This window comes from Etheostoma spectabile, unplaced genomic scaffold (assembly GCF_008692095.1).
Source record: "Etheostoma spectabile isolate EspeVRDwgs_2016 unplaced genomic scaffold, UIUC_Espe_1.0 scaffold465, whole genome shotgun sequence".
Taxonomy (NCBI): domain Eukaryota; kingdom Metazoa; phylum Chordata; class Actinopteri; order Perciformes; family Percidae; genus Etheostoma; species Etheostoma spectabile.
This window is the reverse complement of record NW_022605616.1, coordinates 257458-273700: the sequence shown is the minus strand read 5'-3', so window position 1 is coordinate 273700 and position 16243 is coordinate 257458. Positions and strand designations below refer to the sequence as shown.

The window sequence follows — 16243 nt, the reverse complement described above, 5'->3', positions numbered from 1 at the left end:
TAGCGACGTAGAAGCTGTGACCCACATTTTTGAACAGACTGCAAGATAGGGACATCAGAAACAGTAAATCACTCAAAAGCATCGGATAGTTTTTTTTCCAAGTTTGTTATGTGCGTGGAAGCACCAGATTTGCGACACAAAATAACACCCCAAATCCAGAAAAAAGCCACAATTTGTCTTCACTAATAGGGCCACTTTAATAAGTTTTAGTTATTTACAACAAAAAAATATTTTTTTTGTGTGGCATTTTAGCGACCTTATTTAATAGCGACAGTAAGACATGAAAGGGAGAAGAGAGGGGAATGCACATGCCACCAAAGGGCCAAGGTTGTAGTCAAACCCCTGCACCGCTGCGTCAAGCGCATAAACCTCCTAACCTTTAACAGAACTGTTTTGAAGTCGTTTCCAGTTTCTAAATTGCGAGGATTTTTCTGCATGTGAGAACTTTTACTTTTACTACTTTAAGTAAATTTTCCATGCAGGACTTTTTACTTACAGAGATAGTTTATCAGTGTCGCGTACTATTACTTTTACAAGTTAAGTGATGGATCTGAATACTTCTCCCACCACTGATGGAAGTTGAGTGATGTGTGCACTTAGAAAGCTCCAACCATTCTGGTTTCTTTGTTGGTTTGGTTTTCTGAGTTGATAATTAAGTGCCACTTGGATCATCCAGCAGACCCAGCCAAAATATACTGCCTGCTTTTATGCCGCAACAAGAGAAACCACCCACTAAGATCACTCTCAATGTAGTAAGGTGGACTATGATAATTTATATACTCAGTAAAGGAGCCAACTGCCTGGAGCAGCCAATACATTCCACTGCCCCCCCCCCCCCCCCCCCCCCATCCCCCCCGCGTCAAAAAGCAATACTTTCGTCAGGTGCCTTCTGGTGTTTGTTATGCTGCAAAAAGATATCTTTCAGGCATGAATTTTTAAGACACGCTTGCAGTCGGACTCTGGGACGTCCCTTTTGATGCTCTGGGTTATGGACTCTGGCGTCATATTTTTTGAAGCTCTCCAGGACTAGTAGTCTAAAAGCATTTTTTAAATTTTACCAGTATCTCCTTTTTACTACTATGGGCATAGCCAGTAACATGATAAGATTAGACATTTAATATGCCCCTGATAAATAGACGGATCTACATGGCATCTGCTGCTAATAATCGTTCTATTGTTAGCGGACAGCTAAACTACACGTGACCCACTTTTACTTAATACGCTTGCCGTCTCATACTCCATCAGCATGGTCCGTGATCCTGATCTACAGTGGAACATTTGCCTTTAACAGAGCGACAGCCTATTAACCTAATATACGATCTTACGGAGATTAAACTAACATTCATTTTGCCCACACTGAAATAAGCATTCAATTAAACAGAACATACCTCTTCCAGACACCTACGACCAGATGCCGCAATTATTAGCTCACACTAAAATAGCCAGCCCTTGTAATTAGCTTACTTGTGCTTATTCAGAAATCCTACCTAACATCTGTCACGTAGCTACCCCAACATGCGACATAGCAATGACTTTTGATGCACGGCCACCAGTAGTGTCAACTGAGACCGCAAGAAAGGAACGCTGTGGCTTAAGTAGCGCTCCACCTTACACCTTTCTCTTTCTTGCCTGAGACGAAAACGGGAGTCCAAGATGTAATTCCCGCATGCTGATACGGTAAGGAAAAAAGATAGCTTCCACTTAAGAGGACCCTATATGACACCCTGCGCAGCCCCCCCCCACAGCGCCAAAGCCCGCATAAGTTGTATCTGCTAATTAAGACCAACTCCCCCCCGTAGTGACACTACAGCTGAATATCCCAACTGAAACACAATACCTAAACACGTCTGCATTAATTCTTAAAGACACAGATTATACCTGACTAATAAGTCAGTCAACATGGACAAAAACAGTTGGCCAACAATTTTGCAGAAGTTGCCTTATCACAGTTAAACAGCAACACACAACACAAATGCAGTAACGACCACCAGCGAAGCAGTTTGTATGTAAATGCACTTACAACCTCCCACAAAAGTGATTTTGATGCAAATTGAAAATACTTGTGGAATTTCTATGACATTTCTTAAACAAGAAATCTTGGTGTGTGAACCATCAGGTAAGACATACGGATACAAGCCTAATTTATTTATGTGACATGCGACCCAAACAATCTATAAATAGTTATTACTACAGGCCCTCCGCTAATCGTCACGATGTTTGAAGTTTATCCACACTCCACAAATATCGCCAACATTGTTGGCATACAGTTTACACAAGCCTTTCGACCCAATTAGCCTGACTAACCTGCGCCCCTACCGTTCCCCTTCGTCAGATATGTCAGAATCGTTAGATAGTCACAAGAAAAATGCCTGTGTAAAACTGTATAGCCAACAATGTTGCGTTATTTGTGGAGTGTGGAAAACTTCAAACATCGTGACGATTAGCGGAGCCGTAGTAATAACTAATTTTTATAGATTGTTTATAGCATGTCACCTAAATAAATTAGGTTACGGATGTCTTCCTGATGCACACACAAATATTTCTTTGTTTTAAAGAAATGTAATAGAAATCCACAAGTATTTCAATTTTCATCAAAACACATTTGGAGGTTGTAACATTTACATACAAACTGCTTTCCTGTTTGGTCGTTACTGCATTTGTGTTTGTGTTTGTTTAACTGTTGATTAAGCAATTATCAAAATTGTTGCCAACATGTTTTTCTGTTGATGACTTATTAATCAAGGTATAACTGTGTCTTAGAATAAGCAGACCTGTGTTTAGGTATTTTGTGTTTCAGTTGATATTCCGCTGTAGTGGTCTTAAAGTTGGTCTTAAATTAGCAGAGACACTTATGCAGGGCTTTGCGCTGTGCTGCGCAGGGTGCAAGATGGGCCTTTAAGTGGAAGCTACTTTTTTTCCCTTACCGTATCAGCATGCGGTAAGGTCTTGGGACACAGTGGTCTCAAGCAAGAGAGAAAAAGGTGTTAAGGTGGCGGCTATCACACTTTCCTTTCTTGCGGACAGTGACACTACTGTGCGTGCATCAAAAGTTCAATCTGATGTCCTGTGGGGTAGCCTACGGACAATGTTATGGGATTTCTGAATAAGCAACAGTAAGCTAATTCACAAGGGTGCTATTTTATGTGTGAGCTAATATTGCGCATCTGGTCATGTGTGCTGCAAGAGTTATGTTTTGTTTATTGAATGCGTTATTCAGTGCAAATATATGAATGTAGTTAATTCCAGTAACGATCGTATATTAGGTATTACTGTCGCTCTGTTAAAGGCAAATGTTCCACTGTAGATCAGGATCACGGGATATCGTGGAGTATAGACGGCAACGTTAGTAAGTAAAAGTGTCAAGTTGTAGTTTACTGTCCCTACCAATAGAAAGTATACAGCAGAGTCCATGATATGTCTATTTACAGGGGCATTTAAAATGTCTAATCCTTTCTATGTTAACTGGTAGCCCATAGTAGTAAAAAAGATATGGTAAAATTAAAAATGATTTTAGACACGAGTCCTGAGAGCTTCAAATAGTGACGCCAAGAGTCCAAACCCAGAGCATCAAAAAGGGACGCCACAGAGTCCCGACCAAGCGTGTCTTAAAATGATGCTGAAGGAGATTTTTGCATCAGTAACAAACACCAAAGGCACCGACCAAGTATTGCTTTGACGTGATGGCAGTGAGAATGTATGAGAGCTCCAAGGCAGTTGCTCTTGACTGAGGTATATAAATTATCATAGGTCCACTACACATTGAGAGTATCTAGTGTGGTTTCTCTTTGCGGCATAAAAGCACAGTGAGATTTTGCTGCTGCTGGATGAGCCAAGTGGCCACATTAATTATCAGCTCGACACCAGAATGTGTGGAGCTTTTCTAAGTGCACACATGCACTCAACTTCCATCAGTGGTGGGAGAAGTATTCAGATCCTTCATTAAGTAAAAGTAATAATACCACACTGATAAAATACTCTGTAAGTAAAAAAGTCTGCATGGGAAATTAAAGTAGTACAAGTAAAAGTTCTCAATGCAGAAAAACTCGCAATTTAGAAAACTGGAAACGACAAAACAGTTCTGTAAATGTTAGAGGTTAGTCCTTGACGCAGCGGTGCAGGGTTGACTACAACCTTGGCCCTTTGGTGCATGTCATTCCCCCTCTCTCTCCCCTTTCATGTCTTCATCTGCTATTAAATAAAGGTCTAAAAGCCACACAAAAAAAATATTTTTTTGTAAAGTAACTAAAACTATTAAAGTGCCCCTATTATGAAAAAAATTGCTTTTTTCTGGGATTTGGGGTGTTATTTTGTCTCTGGTGCTTCCACGCACATACAAACTTGGAAAAAAAAAAAAACTACCATGCCGTTTTGAGTGAGTTACGGTTTTCTGAATGTCCTCTATCTTCAGTCTGTTCAAAATGTGCAAGCTTTCTACGTCTCTAGCCGGGATGAGGTGGCTAATTAGCACATGCTAGCGCTAGCATCCTAGCTTGTTTCTCAATGGCAAAACACTGCTACAACACCCACTAGTTCACCTAATCTACAAAAGAACTATTCTGTCCCTGTTCTGTAGGTGTTCTACAAGCGTTGCCCTTGTTTAGAAGAAGTCTCCAGCTAATCCTGCCTGTCCTGACCAAAGTTGGAGGAAGAGTTATCTAGCTGAGGGTGATGTTACCAAGCTACTGAGCATGCGACAACTCCCAACAAAGATAGTATAGAAGTAGATGTCTCACTCTGTAGCTAAAACAGAGACCCAAACACACAGGGTGACAACAGGATCTGCAGAAATGTGCAGTACAACAAAAAATATGTTTTGTTTTTTTAATTTAAACCATGTCAACCTCAAAATACATTATAAACCTGAAATGAGCATAATATGGGCGCTTTAAGATTAATGTAGTGGAGTAAAAAGTACAATATTTTTCTCTGAAATGTACTGGAGTAGAAGTAGAAAGTGGCTGAAAAAGAAAGACTCAAGTAAAGTAGAAGTACCATATTTTCTAGACTATAAGTCCACGGGTATAAAGTGGCACAGTCAAAAATGCGTCATAAGAGGAAGAAACATATAAGTTGCATGGACTATAAATCGCATTTATTCAGAAATTTATTTCAAGAATCCAAGACAAGAACAGACATTTAGCACACAGAACAAAAGGCTGAATCTGGTATGTGTCCGCAATGTGTAGTGTAACAATACTATTACATCATTAGCACACAGAAAAACTACCAGGGCGTGGAGACTAAACTGCACTGTTCACAAGCCTCTCCGCCAGCAACTTGTTCAAGCACCCATCTGTGGAGACTCGTTCCTCAGCTCTGGCCACTCTGCTTTTGCCAGATTAGCTTTCTTTGTTTCTTCATTTAGTAAGAGTAACCTTTTCGCCCTCACAAGTTTCTGACCACTCCCAAACTTTCCTCCTGCTGCTTGATTACCGTTTTAGCTGTATATTTACTACCTGCAGTTTGTAATTTTCTTTTGGGGGCATTTTGTTGTGTTCAGTCTTTCTCAGTTGTCTTTAGGAGCAGCATATAGTTGGTCACAAGCTAGAACAGCCCTCGCAGCTGTAGACAGTAATATTTTATTATGAAATAACATTTAAAAAAACAGTTAAATTATATAGTATTTTTGATATATAAGTCACACTAGACTATAAGTCGCAGGACCAGCCAAACTATGAAAAAAGTGTGACTTATACTCGGAAATACAATTTGAACTAAGTACAGTTTGTAATGTCCTTTGTGACATTTCACCACTGCTCATCATCTTCTTCCTCTCCCTCACACATTCATTACAATTCTGAATTGGATGTGACATTATTTCACTGTGGCTTATTAAATAATAAGCACACTGCTCTTCAGCACCTAATCCAAAGTCTTCCCCCACAGTTCAAAGTGTCATGCAGTCTGTTACATGCTCAATTTGCTTGCTGTGGATTCATTATTCATCTCCAGGCTTAAAGAATGGGCTTTCATGGAATCAACAGGAACCGTATGACAACCTCAATTTACTGCGAGAAGCCTGTAAGAAACCTGGGTTTTTGGTAAGTAGGTGTAAAGTGCATATTTTCACTTACCTAAAACTGTGAATAAAGTGGGCAGCAAATAACTATTATTTTATAGTCGATTGTTTTATCGATTAATCAATGAGTTGTTTGGTCTAGTTGTCAGAAAAATGTGAAAAATTTCAAATCAGTGTTTCCCAAGCCCAAGATGACGTCCTCAAATGTCTTGTCTAAATATTTTCAGTTTCAAATTACAAAACAGTTAAGAAACTGAAACAAATTAACAGAGAGGTTTTTTTAATAACCAATTAATCCATATCAAAATATTCAGGGATTAATTTAACAGTTGACAACTCATGGATTAATCTTTGCAGATCTAGAATAAAGAGTAGCACTGTTACAACGACAAACATGATACTGTGTGTACACTGTGATGTTTAAAAAGCCTTGAAAGTAAAAAGCCAAATGTTACCTCTCCCCACCTGCTAATTAGTTTGCATCTAGTGCTTTGTGTTTTACAGAGAAATACTAACTAGAACCACCGCCATGACTGTCCAGATCATAAATACAGGTCAAGACTAAGAAGCAATTTAAAGAAGTTATTTTATGTATGTTTGGTAAAATGTTGCTGCTTCACACATCTTTAACCAGGCAAACACAGAAGAATCTATACAATCACCACAGATACAGGATTAGTGTCCCCAATTCAGTATCGGCCCAAATGTCTCCTCTGTTCCTGAGTTATAGCGTTTACAGTAATAATGGCCAGAGAAAAGGTTTTTGAAAACCATTATGTCATAGTGAAGTTGACTTTAGGATATAAAATAATAATTGTCATAATTGTATGGGACATTTGTGTGAAATGTCATAATTAGCATAAGAACTCTTGACATTGGCAAAAACTACGAGTGGGGATTGCACATTGTTTCCAAATCAATCGATTTTCTTATTCATTACAATGTTAATTAGGTCAGGGAAATTTTTGAGTTAACGATTTTGCTTGGATATAAAAGAGATTATCAGAGAACTTGTGCTGTTATATTGTACAAGTAAAAAGCAACCCTCAAATATGTTTATAATGCACCAGGTTAACGTTAATAGAATTGACCTCAAAAAAGTGGTTCAAATCACTAAATCCATGATAAAAAGGCATAAATTAAAAGTTACTTCGAGATTTTATTAATCAATCTCAGATCCCTAAAACTTTCAAAGTTTTAATTGGAGAATTCATTATTTTTAACCCAGCCCTACTGAAAAAAACGCATTTTGTGAGGTCACAGAGACCTTCACTTTTGACTTTCAAAACCAAATCAGTTATTCTTGAGTCCAAGTGGATGTTTCTGCCACATTTGAAGAAATTCCCCCCATGGGTCCTGAGGTTCATAGGAATGGGACGGAGGATGGAAAAACCACCTGAAAAACAGAATGGTAGGCCACAGCTGACACTTTCGCGGAGGCACATAACACTAAAAAACCCTTTAGCATCCAGCTAAAAGGAAGACAGCTTATCTTTGTATGAGACTGCTCTTAAAATAGTGCTGTGCAATAAATCTTTTTTTGATTGCGATTCGGCTCCTAACAATCACAACTGTAATTAAGAAAAAACTATTATTTTGCACATTACATTTTGCAAGTAAACTCTTATTTTGTCTTTTTTTGAGAATGACCCAGCATTTCACCCTTCCTAAAGGGGTAAACTCAATCAGCCAACATTGGAACATGTTTTTATTGTTTATTTAAGGGGAATTCAAAAAGTTCAACAGGAAAAGTATTTAGGGAAATTTCACAGTTCAAGATGTCTTGTATGATGTACTGTATCAATGCAACATCTTTCCAAAAGGCAATGAGTAATCGTGTTAAATAATACTGATTTCAATAGTGAACAAAGTAATTGTGATTATTATTGTTTTCATAATCCAGAGCTCTATATAAATAAGTTGACTGTTGTTATATTATAGGGTGATGATGTAAAAAAACACACTAAAACACAATATATACAATTTGTAGAATCAGGTTAAAAAAATTTACATAATGGTACACGCTGCTACACTGTACTGGTGTTTCTGCAGGACTTTGGAATGTTTGCCCTAATGCAGCACAACATATCAAAAACTGCAATTTCTTGTTTCAGTGAGACTATTCAAGACAATACCATGTGTCAGAGTGTGTGACTGGAGTGTCTGGGTACGAGTGTTGAGGGGCCTCCTGCAGTGATTATGCCTGGTATTCAATGACACAAAGCGTGTACTTGTCACCCCAACGTTGATACAATGGAGAATAGAAGGTTTGAGTGACTCCACCTGCAGCTCATTGGTCTGCTGAAGTTACATGCTGAAGCCGAGCAGGGGAAAATGGAAAGTGCTGACATCTCATTCAACCCCAATGACACTTACAGTCTCTCAGACCCTGCAGACCCCCATCTGACAAGGTTTGATCTGAGGTACACGCGTATGAATACAATGACACTGACCAGGGGAAATGGTAACTACTATGTGTTGTATAGCTGAATACAGTATGCGGCAGGGGTCGGCAACCTTTTAAAGATGAAGTGCCATTTAAAATGTTCTGCTCATCAGTGGCCATATCATTAAGCTGCCATCATCTACCGAGCCACTCAGGCAGTTTTTTTATTTTCTTTATATTGTGGATGGGGAAATAGTCATCGAGTACCATAAATGCGCTCCTGCCAAAGAATGTGAAGAATAATTTTGGATTGGCACATATGCTAGTGTGCCATTAGTTGAGTGACTGCGTGCCAATGGTGGCACAATCTTATAGGGAATAGTAGTCAGTGTGGACTTGGCTTCGGAACCAGTGTTCCCCTAGGTCCCAAGTGTCAACTCAAGCCCGTCGGCCAAATCCGGCCCCCAGCAAATTTGATCTGACTCCCTTTATATATATGGTTCACAATAATGTTGGCCTGCCTAGTTTTGTTACATTTTACAAAGTTTTTGCTGCCTTTCCGGCATTTCTGTCGCTTTATTGAAATTTTTGACGGTTTTGGCCTTTTGACCGCACTTCAATTATTTAAAAGAAAATATGTCACTTTATAGGTGGTTTAGGCATGTCACAATACCAAAAATCAGTAGTCGGTACCAATGCCACCAAAAGTACATGATACTCATCCTACATGCTACTTAGCTATTGTAACTCATGTTAGGCTGTAACAGACAAAGGCAGACAGGAACAGATTTACTTTCTGCTTGGAAGCCCCAGGTGAGGTAGTGAAAGCCACTGCTGTAGATGTACGGTAAGAGACTTAAAGAAGCCAAAAAAAGACTTGCAATAATTTCTGACACATTTACCACAATAAAACCAAACAAAGAAATCCTCAAGTAATGAACAGTTACTTTCAGCTCAAAACGTACAAAATTATAGTTTACAATATATATAGTTTTCAGAGATTGAAAAGTGGCTGATCGTCTTTCACTAGTGGTTCAGCAGTATAAAATGATCCCTGCAACTTATAAGGGGGGGGGGGGGGGAATCAAACAGCATAGTTGTGATATTTTCAGTGGCAATACTGTATCAATACGCCGACACCAAATATCAATCTTTTTCTATCTAAATTGCACGAGAATTACATTTTGGTAATACATAATAAAAATCAATTGAAATTTATATTTTTAGATGACAGATGTTGACAAAGTTGTATTGTATCAAGTTTAAAAAAGGTTATAAATTGCAGTATATGGGGAGGGATATCACAATATATTTTAAATGGCAATTATCTCGTATCCTGACGTATACTGTATGTATGTGGGGCCTTGTGTGATTCCCACCCTAGTGGGTTATGTCACTTACTACAAAGACATGTGCGATCGTTAGAGTGGTAAGCTGCCAAGGGATCGTTTATATATTTATACTACCATTAGAATTCCAGTGAGTAGTGGGTGTTGATGACGTTCTACCAAGGGCCTGGGAAAAACAGGAAGAATGTCTTGGTGTTGTGTGCTACAGTGTAAAAAGGCAACAAGTTCATATGAGAAAGGGGCTTTAATAAAGTCCATATAGATAGTATGGCTAGCTGTATAGCTGCATATATTTTTTTGCGGTGCCTTGAACAGGGTGACAGTGCTCCTGGATCGCATTTAGACTAGAAAACGCTCTCGCAGATCCAATTTGAGAATTGTAAATGTCCCAGAAGACAGCCAAGGAGGAGAGGATCTGTAGAGTTTATGTCAAACATGGTGATGGAGATTATTAGCAGTGAGGTTTTCAACTCTTTTCCAATTTTGGAGGGTCGCAACGAGTGGAAAAAGCATGAACATGTGGAGGTCTCCAATGGGCTAGGCTAGACAACATGAACTGAAAAACAAGAATTCTAACCTGAGAATATACCCAGATTTCAGAGTCCGTCTCTTAAGGAGAATTAAGTAAATAAAAAAAATTAAATAAATAAAATTCAAGCTACTTATCCAGCCTGTTTAGTGGAATACGTTTAAATTCGATCACTGTAGGAAGCCAAGGCATTCGTTCAAGAATGACCGACGGATTGCTTAAAAACTAAGCTTTGAACTGGTATGAAGTGGCTAGGTGGCTACTTTGCTGTATTACATAAAATAGCTTATGAAACTAAGCTAGTGGCTAGTTCACAGCCGTTTTTCAGACTGAACTGTGCTTGAGTGTGTTTCTTCAATGATCGATAATGGCAAAAGAATAAACTGACTACATGAACATTTGAGGAGAATCTATATTATGCCCTGCTACTATATGCATCCTCTCTTAAATACATTTAATTTTTGTTTGGGGTCTTCTAAACGGTAATTCATGTGAAAGTGGTGGTGGCTAACTGGCTATTATACATACTATTACCTAAATGTTAAGTTTTAAACATCACTATCGTTGTTCAAGCTCACTGTCGGAAAGTCCGTAATGATGTGACGAATGTTAGACGGTGATATTGATTATTTTTAACTTAACTTAGTCGAGGCTTCTTGGAGGTTAATCGTTTAGTTAGGAAAATAATGCATTACCGGAAGAGTCAAGATTAAAGGGGGACCAGCGGGTCTGCCTATGTTCTGGAGGCAGACATTGGTCATTTTTGTGTTGATTTACGTTGGGATGGGTTTAATATTGACACAACCAATGTGTGTTTATTCTGTGCTAAAAAAAGGTTTTATACTGCTGAGTGGGATTTTGTTCATTTTGTATGATTATTATTTTGGAGGAGTTGTTGATGAACAGTCACCTTTCTGTGGGGTGCACACTCCACCCTCCCCTCTTCCCCTTTCGCGGCGCATGCTGATGGCACAAATGATAGTAAGCAGAAGTAAGGTGTTATCACCGAGTGATAAGCTGGAATATGTTCCCACTTCAAAAAGGTGAAGCATTTTTACAAGAAAACTCACTAATAGCAATCCAGTTAGGCTCAGAAAAAACTGGGGGGACAGACTTTCCATTCTACCTTTAACACCAAGCAATATAATTCATAAAAAATATATATTTACCCTTCAAAACAATCTCTGATCCTCAATGATGGTTTATAACAGTGTCATGTTCTTCTCTTAACACCCCAGTCATACTTATAAGTGTATAAGCCCCAATTGGGATGATGTTGGCTTCATGACAAACTCACCTCCCTGATTCAAATCTAAATTCACTAGGCTCATTCTTGCTGAAGATCAATATTGTGACAACAATAGATGTTCCAATCCTAAACATTAGCACGTTCCAAAATGGCCCTGGCTCTTTATGATTTCATGGAAATGTGATTTCAAACAGACTGTGTTGACCCATGGAGGTTTTACTATACATATAAAGAGGAATTCTCTGCTCTTTCTCACATTCATCATACATATACAGTAGAATATTTTTTAATGACAATCACTCCTTCCTTCTGTAAAGAAAGTAGAGTATTTGCCATAGTGTAATCAGACCATGCACCAGTGATTCTGATCTTGTTTTCTCTCAAAATCTAACATGCGCAATAACTGGAGACTGAACACAGCCTTATGGCAAACATACAAGTACACATACAGTTTTGTAAATTTGTATCCAAAGCAATTGATGAGGTTTTGTTCTTCAACAGATCAGACTTAATATCACCATTACTATGGGAGACACTGAAAGTGTTATAAGGGGAGAAATTTGGCATACTCCATATCAGGTAATAAAGCAAGATTAACCTATTAACTCTATGAGAAAAACAGACCACCAGTATTTGACAGCACCACTCTGGAACTATTTAGAAACAGAATGGCTCTGAAAACTTTGTATGATTTTATTATCGACACAAAAAAAACTGTGAGACACCTCCTGTTGTCAAGAGGGCCCTATTATAAGCATGGAGAAAAAAGTAGGTGACTTGTTAGCTTATCACCTGAAATACAGATCAGCGTGTTGTATGGTCACACAGACTACAGTGCTTCACAGTTAACAATAGATCCAGTGGAAATAAACAATGCTTTTAAAACAAATTACTCTGACTTGTATTCATCGGAATTTCCACACGATATATCTAACATGTTACAAATTTTCAAGATTTAAACATCCGTAAAAAGATTTGGGCTTTTAAAACTGACTTGGACAACCCTTGCAAGAAAGACTACAAGAAATCTTTGATTTATCCAGAAAATGCAAAGTGGTAAAAAACTCAGGCCAGATGGCTCTCCTCATCTCAGTAGCTCCTCTCCTCAAAATGTTCAATCATTCATTGAGTCACTCAAACCTACACACAAGGTTATAAACAAAACAAACTAAATAACAAAAAATAGGTGGGAAAAAAACATTGTTAACGGGATGACAAATAAAAAGAGTAATTAGAAAAAAACCATAAACTACTAAAACGGTAACGTCTGTTTGCCAAACTAACTAAATTATTGAGTAAATGTTTTTGGTTTTTGTCTTTGTCTATGTCTTTCACAGAGCAAATAACGTTTATACTTCCAAGTTGCATTTTCCGACCATAGACTGTTCTATACAGTCTCTCTCTATATATTATTGAGTATATATACACCACAAAAGGATTATAGGAACACCTGTCAATTTCTCTCATTAATGCAATTATCTCTTTACCAATCACATGGCAGTTGCTCCAATGCATTTAGGGGTGTGGTCCTGGTCAACAATCTCTTGAACTCCAAACTGAATGTCGAATGGGAAAGAAAGGTGATTTAAGCCATTTTGAGCGTGGCATGGTTGTTGGTGCCAGACGGGCCGGTCTGAGTATTCACAATCTGCTCAGTTACTGGGATTTTCACTCACAACCATTTCTAGGGTTTACAAAGAATGGTGTGAAAAGGGAAAAACACCAGTATGCGGCAGTCCTGTGGGCAAAAATGCCTTGTTGATGCTAGAGGTCAGAGGATAATGGGCCGACTGATTCCAGTGATAGAAGTGCAACTTTGACTGAAATAACCAATCGTTACAACCGAGGTATGCAGCAAAGCATTGTGAAGCCACAACACGCACAACCTTGAGGGGATGGGCTACAACAGCAGAAGACCCCACCGGGTACCATCATCTCTCACTACAAATAGAGAAAAAGAGGCTACAATTGCAAGAGCTCACCAAAATTGGACAGTTGAAGACTGGAAAAATGTTGCCTGGTCTAATGAGACCTTCAGACATTGAGACATTCAGATGGTAGAGTCAGAATTTGGCTAGGGGTGCACAATATATCGAATCAGTATCGTTATCGCGATATCACGTTGCTCGATATTCATTATCGAAAGTCTCGCGATAATTCTTTTTTATGCGTCCCGTCCGACACGCAGACGGAGTTTGAAGGAAAAATGAAAATTGGCGGAAGTGCGTGGAGGGCGGAGCCAGGCTAGCGTCGCGCCTCCGCTGGAACATAAATCAGTGAAGATATAGACGAAGACACAAACGAAGTGAAGAAAAGAAAGACCTAAAGAAGAGAGAGCAAAGGGAGCAAAGAAAGAACACAAAAGTAAGAAATGAGGTTGCTCAGGGAAGGACACAATAAAGAGGTTGAAGAGGAAACTTTAGAGGCCAAAAGTAAGTTGCGTCCAGAGCATCAGGTGGCTATAATGACTGACAATGGGAGACTATAAAGAAAGCGCGGAACTCAACAAATGGCAGAGGCTACAATGGTTGGACACCTGTTGCACAATGCTGTTGGTATTATAAATTATTTGTAACTTTCATTAAATGTATAAGGGATGGATTTCATTAGATACACTGACATATTGTATAGATCTCGAAGCTGACACAATCATATATTATTTATGTGACACATTGCAATAAAACTGCAAATAATAGACCCATTTAAATAAACCTTTATTTCTTTTTCATTAGTATTGTTGCTATAACTTGTTTTAATAGATACAAAGTGCTAATACATGTATTCAGGGCTGTAGTACTCGAGTCCGGTCTTGGACTCGAGACAGTTTTTCTATGGACTCGGACTTGTCTCGGACTTGATAGTATTTGGACTCGGACTTGTCTCGGACCTCGGACTTGTCTTGCCAATTTACTTTTGGGCTAACCGAGTCCAGGTGTCTTTATTATGTTGATGATAATATTGGAGGGAAGTGAAACACAGTCCAGGTGGGGATATTGTTCGGCTTTTTACAGTTTCAGCCAGCTAACGTTAGCTAACGATACGCGTGGTTTGCTAACGTTAGCGCACCGCGTTAGCCTAGCTTACTAACGCTAGGTAAATATTAAGGCTGTTTTTGGAGGTTCTTATATTGCGTCCACGTTGTCAACATAAGACCTGTGGCGTTAGTTTGAGCCATCATTGATCACATGAAATAAGCTTTGCGCCTACGAGATGGGTGGGTTTTTGTTACGTTAGCCCGTTGTATGTAGCGGCATTAGCTAACGTTGCCGGGTGTGTGTGTGTGTGTGTGTGGTGGTGTGTGTGTGTGTGTTAACGAACATATGTTAAATCACGCTGTTCATTGTGTTACCAAATTGTTTTCTGAAAATACATGTCTTTCCTATAACCCACGTCCAAATAACAATAGAATACTTATTTTTTTGGGAAGCCATAAACCAATCATAGGGCTACACTCTGTAATACTGGTCACTTCATTTCTCACTACATCTGGAGTGAAGCTATGTTGTCATTTAGTTGCTTAAATGCTCAGTACTAGTACCATATCAGTTCCAATGCTCAGTACTAGTATACTGTAGCAGTATTGTCTATGTAGCTATTATGAGTTATCACCATATTGATATCAAGGGGAATGGCTATACTCAAATACTGGGTGTTCTGACACTGTTTTGCTTTTATATCAACAAATAACCCAAATGGATTGTCTTGATACTGTCATGCATAAGACCTTTTTTTCTGTCCTGGACTCGGTCTTGACTCGGACTGAACCTCTCTGGACTCGGTCTCGAACCTCTTTGGACTTGGTCTTGACTTGGACGTCGACTAGTCCGGTTGGACTGTCTTGGACTGGCAAAGGTGTTCTTGACTACAGCCCTACATGTATTATGCCTGAGTGATGACCAGTGGGGAATTTAACTAGTAGACTTACTCAGTACTGTACTATGTTGAGTAATGTACTTACTTGAGTTTTCATGCCACTTTTACTTTACCTTAGTTACTTGTTCTTTTCAAATTTAGATTTTTTGCACACAAAACAGTTTATAAAGTAAAATGTTTTATCATAAATGTAAATACACACAGCCATATACGGCCTATAAGTCCAGCTGAATGTTAGACCATTAACCACAAGTATTTACACTTTAAAATGTGTGATTTTTCAGCTTTGAGTAATTTACTTTAATACTTACTTTATATACATTACCTGATGATATACTGATGCTTTTGCAGGACTTTTACTTCTAACGAGTAATTCTACAGTGTGGTATTAGTACTTTACTTAAGTAAAGGATCTGAATACTTCCTCCACCACTGGTGATGACTTACATCACATAATCATACAGGGGGAAACATGTGAGGTCATCGTTCACGTCTTAAACCAGCTACGGTTGACATGCTCGTCTTTTTGACTTGCAATCTGTAGTCTACCTGGGAGTTGCCTTCTAAAGGCGGATGCACGGTTGTTGATGGGCCCTGTTTCTCTTGACATTTTATTTTTATTTTTTTTAGATTCATTTTATTTTTTCTAACATTTTCTGTTCTATAAACACGCTCATTTATTTATTTTATACTGTACAACCAGTAAAACATGTCCTGTTCTGTAGTAGACATGGTTATTATTTATTTATTCATGTTGTACCAGTCCAATATGAATGTCTTTTGAAATAAACCTTGTGTTGTAAAAATTTGTTTTAATTGTTATTAATCTATTTTTATG

The 16243-nt window shown here is 38.5% G+C and overlaps 1 protein-coding gene and 1 long non-coding RNA gene across 2 annotated transcripts in view; one reads left to right on the top strand and one right to left on the bottom strand.

Annotated features, from left to right (window-relative positions):
* slc24a3 (solute carrier family 24 member 3) overlaps window positions 1-16243 on the bottom strand; it is a 197871-nt gene that overhangs the window by 128869 nt on the left and 52759 nt on the right. The gene's annotated exons all lie outside the window — the stretch shown is intronic.
* Window positions 13327-16243, top strand: part of LOC116686773 (uncharacterized) — a 17764-nt gene continuing 14847 nt past the window's right edge. Inside the window, exon 1 of the long non-coding RNA XR_004331353.1 lies at window positions 13327-13340. This is a non-coding gene — a long non-coding RNA (uncharacterized LOC116686773). The remainder of the gene's footprint in view (window positions 13341-16243) is intronic.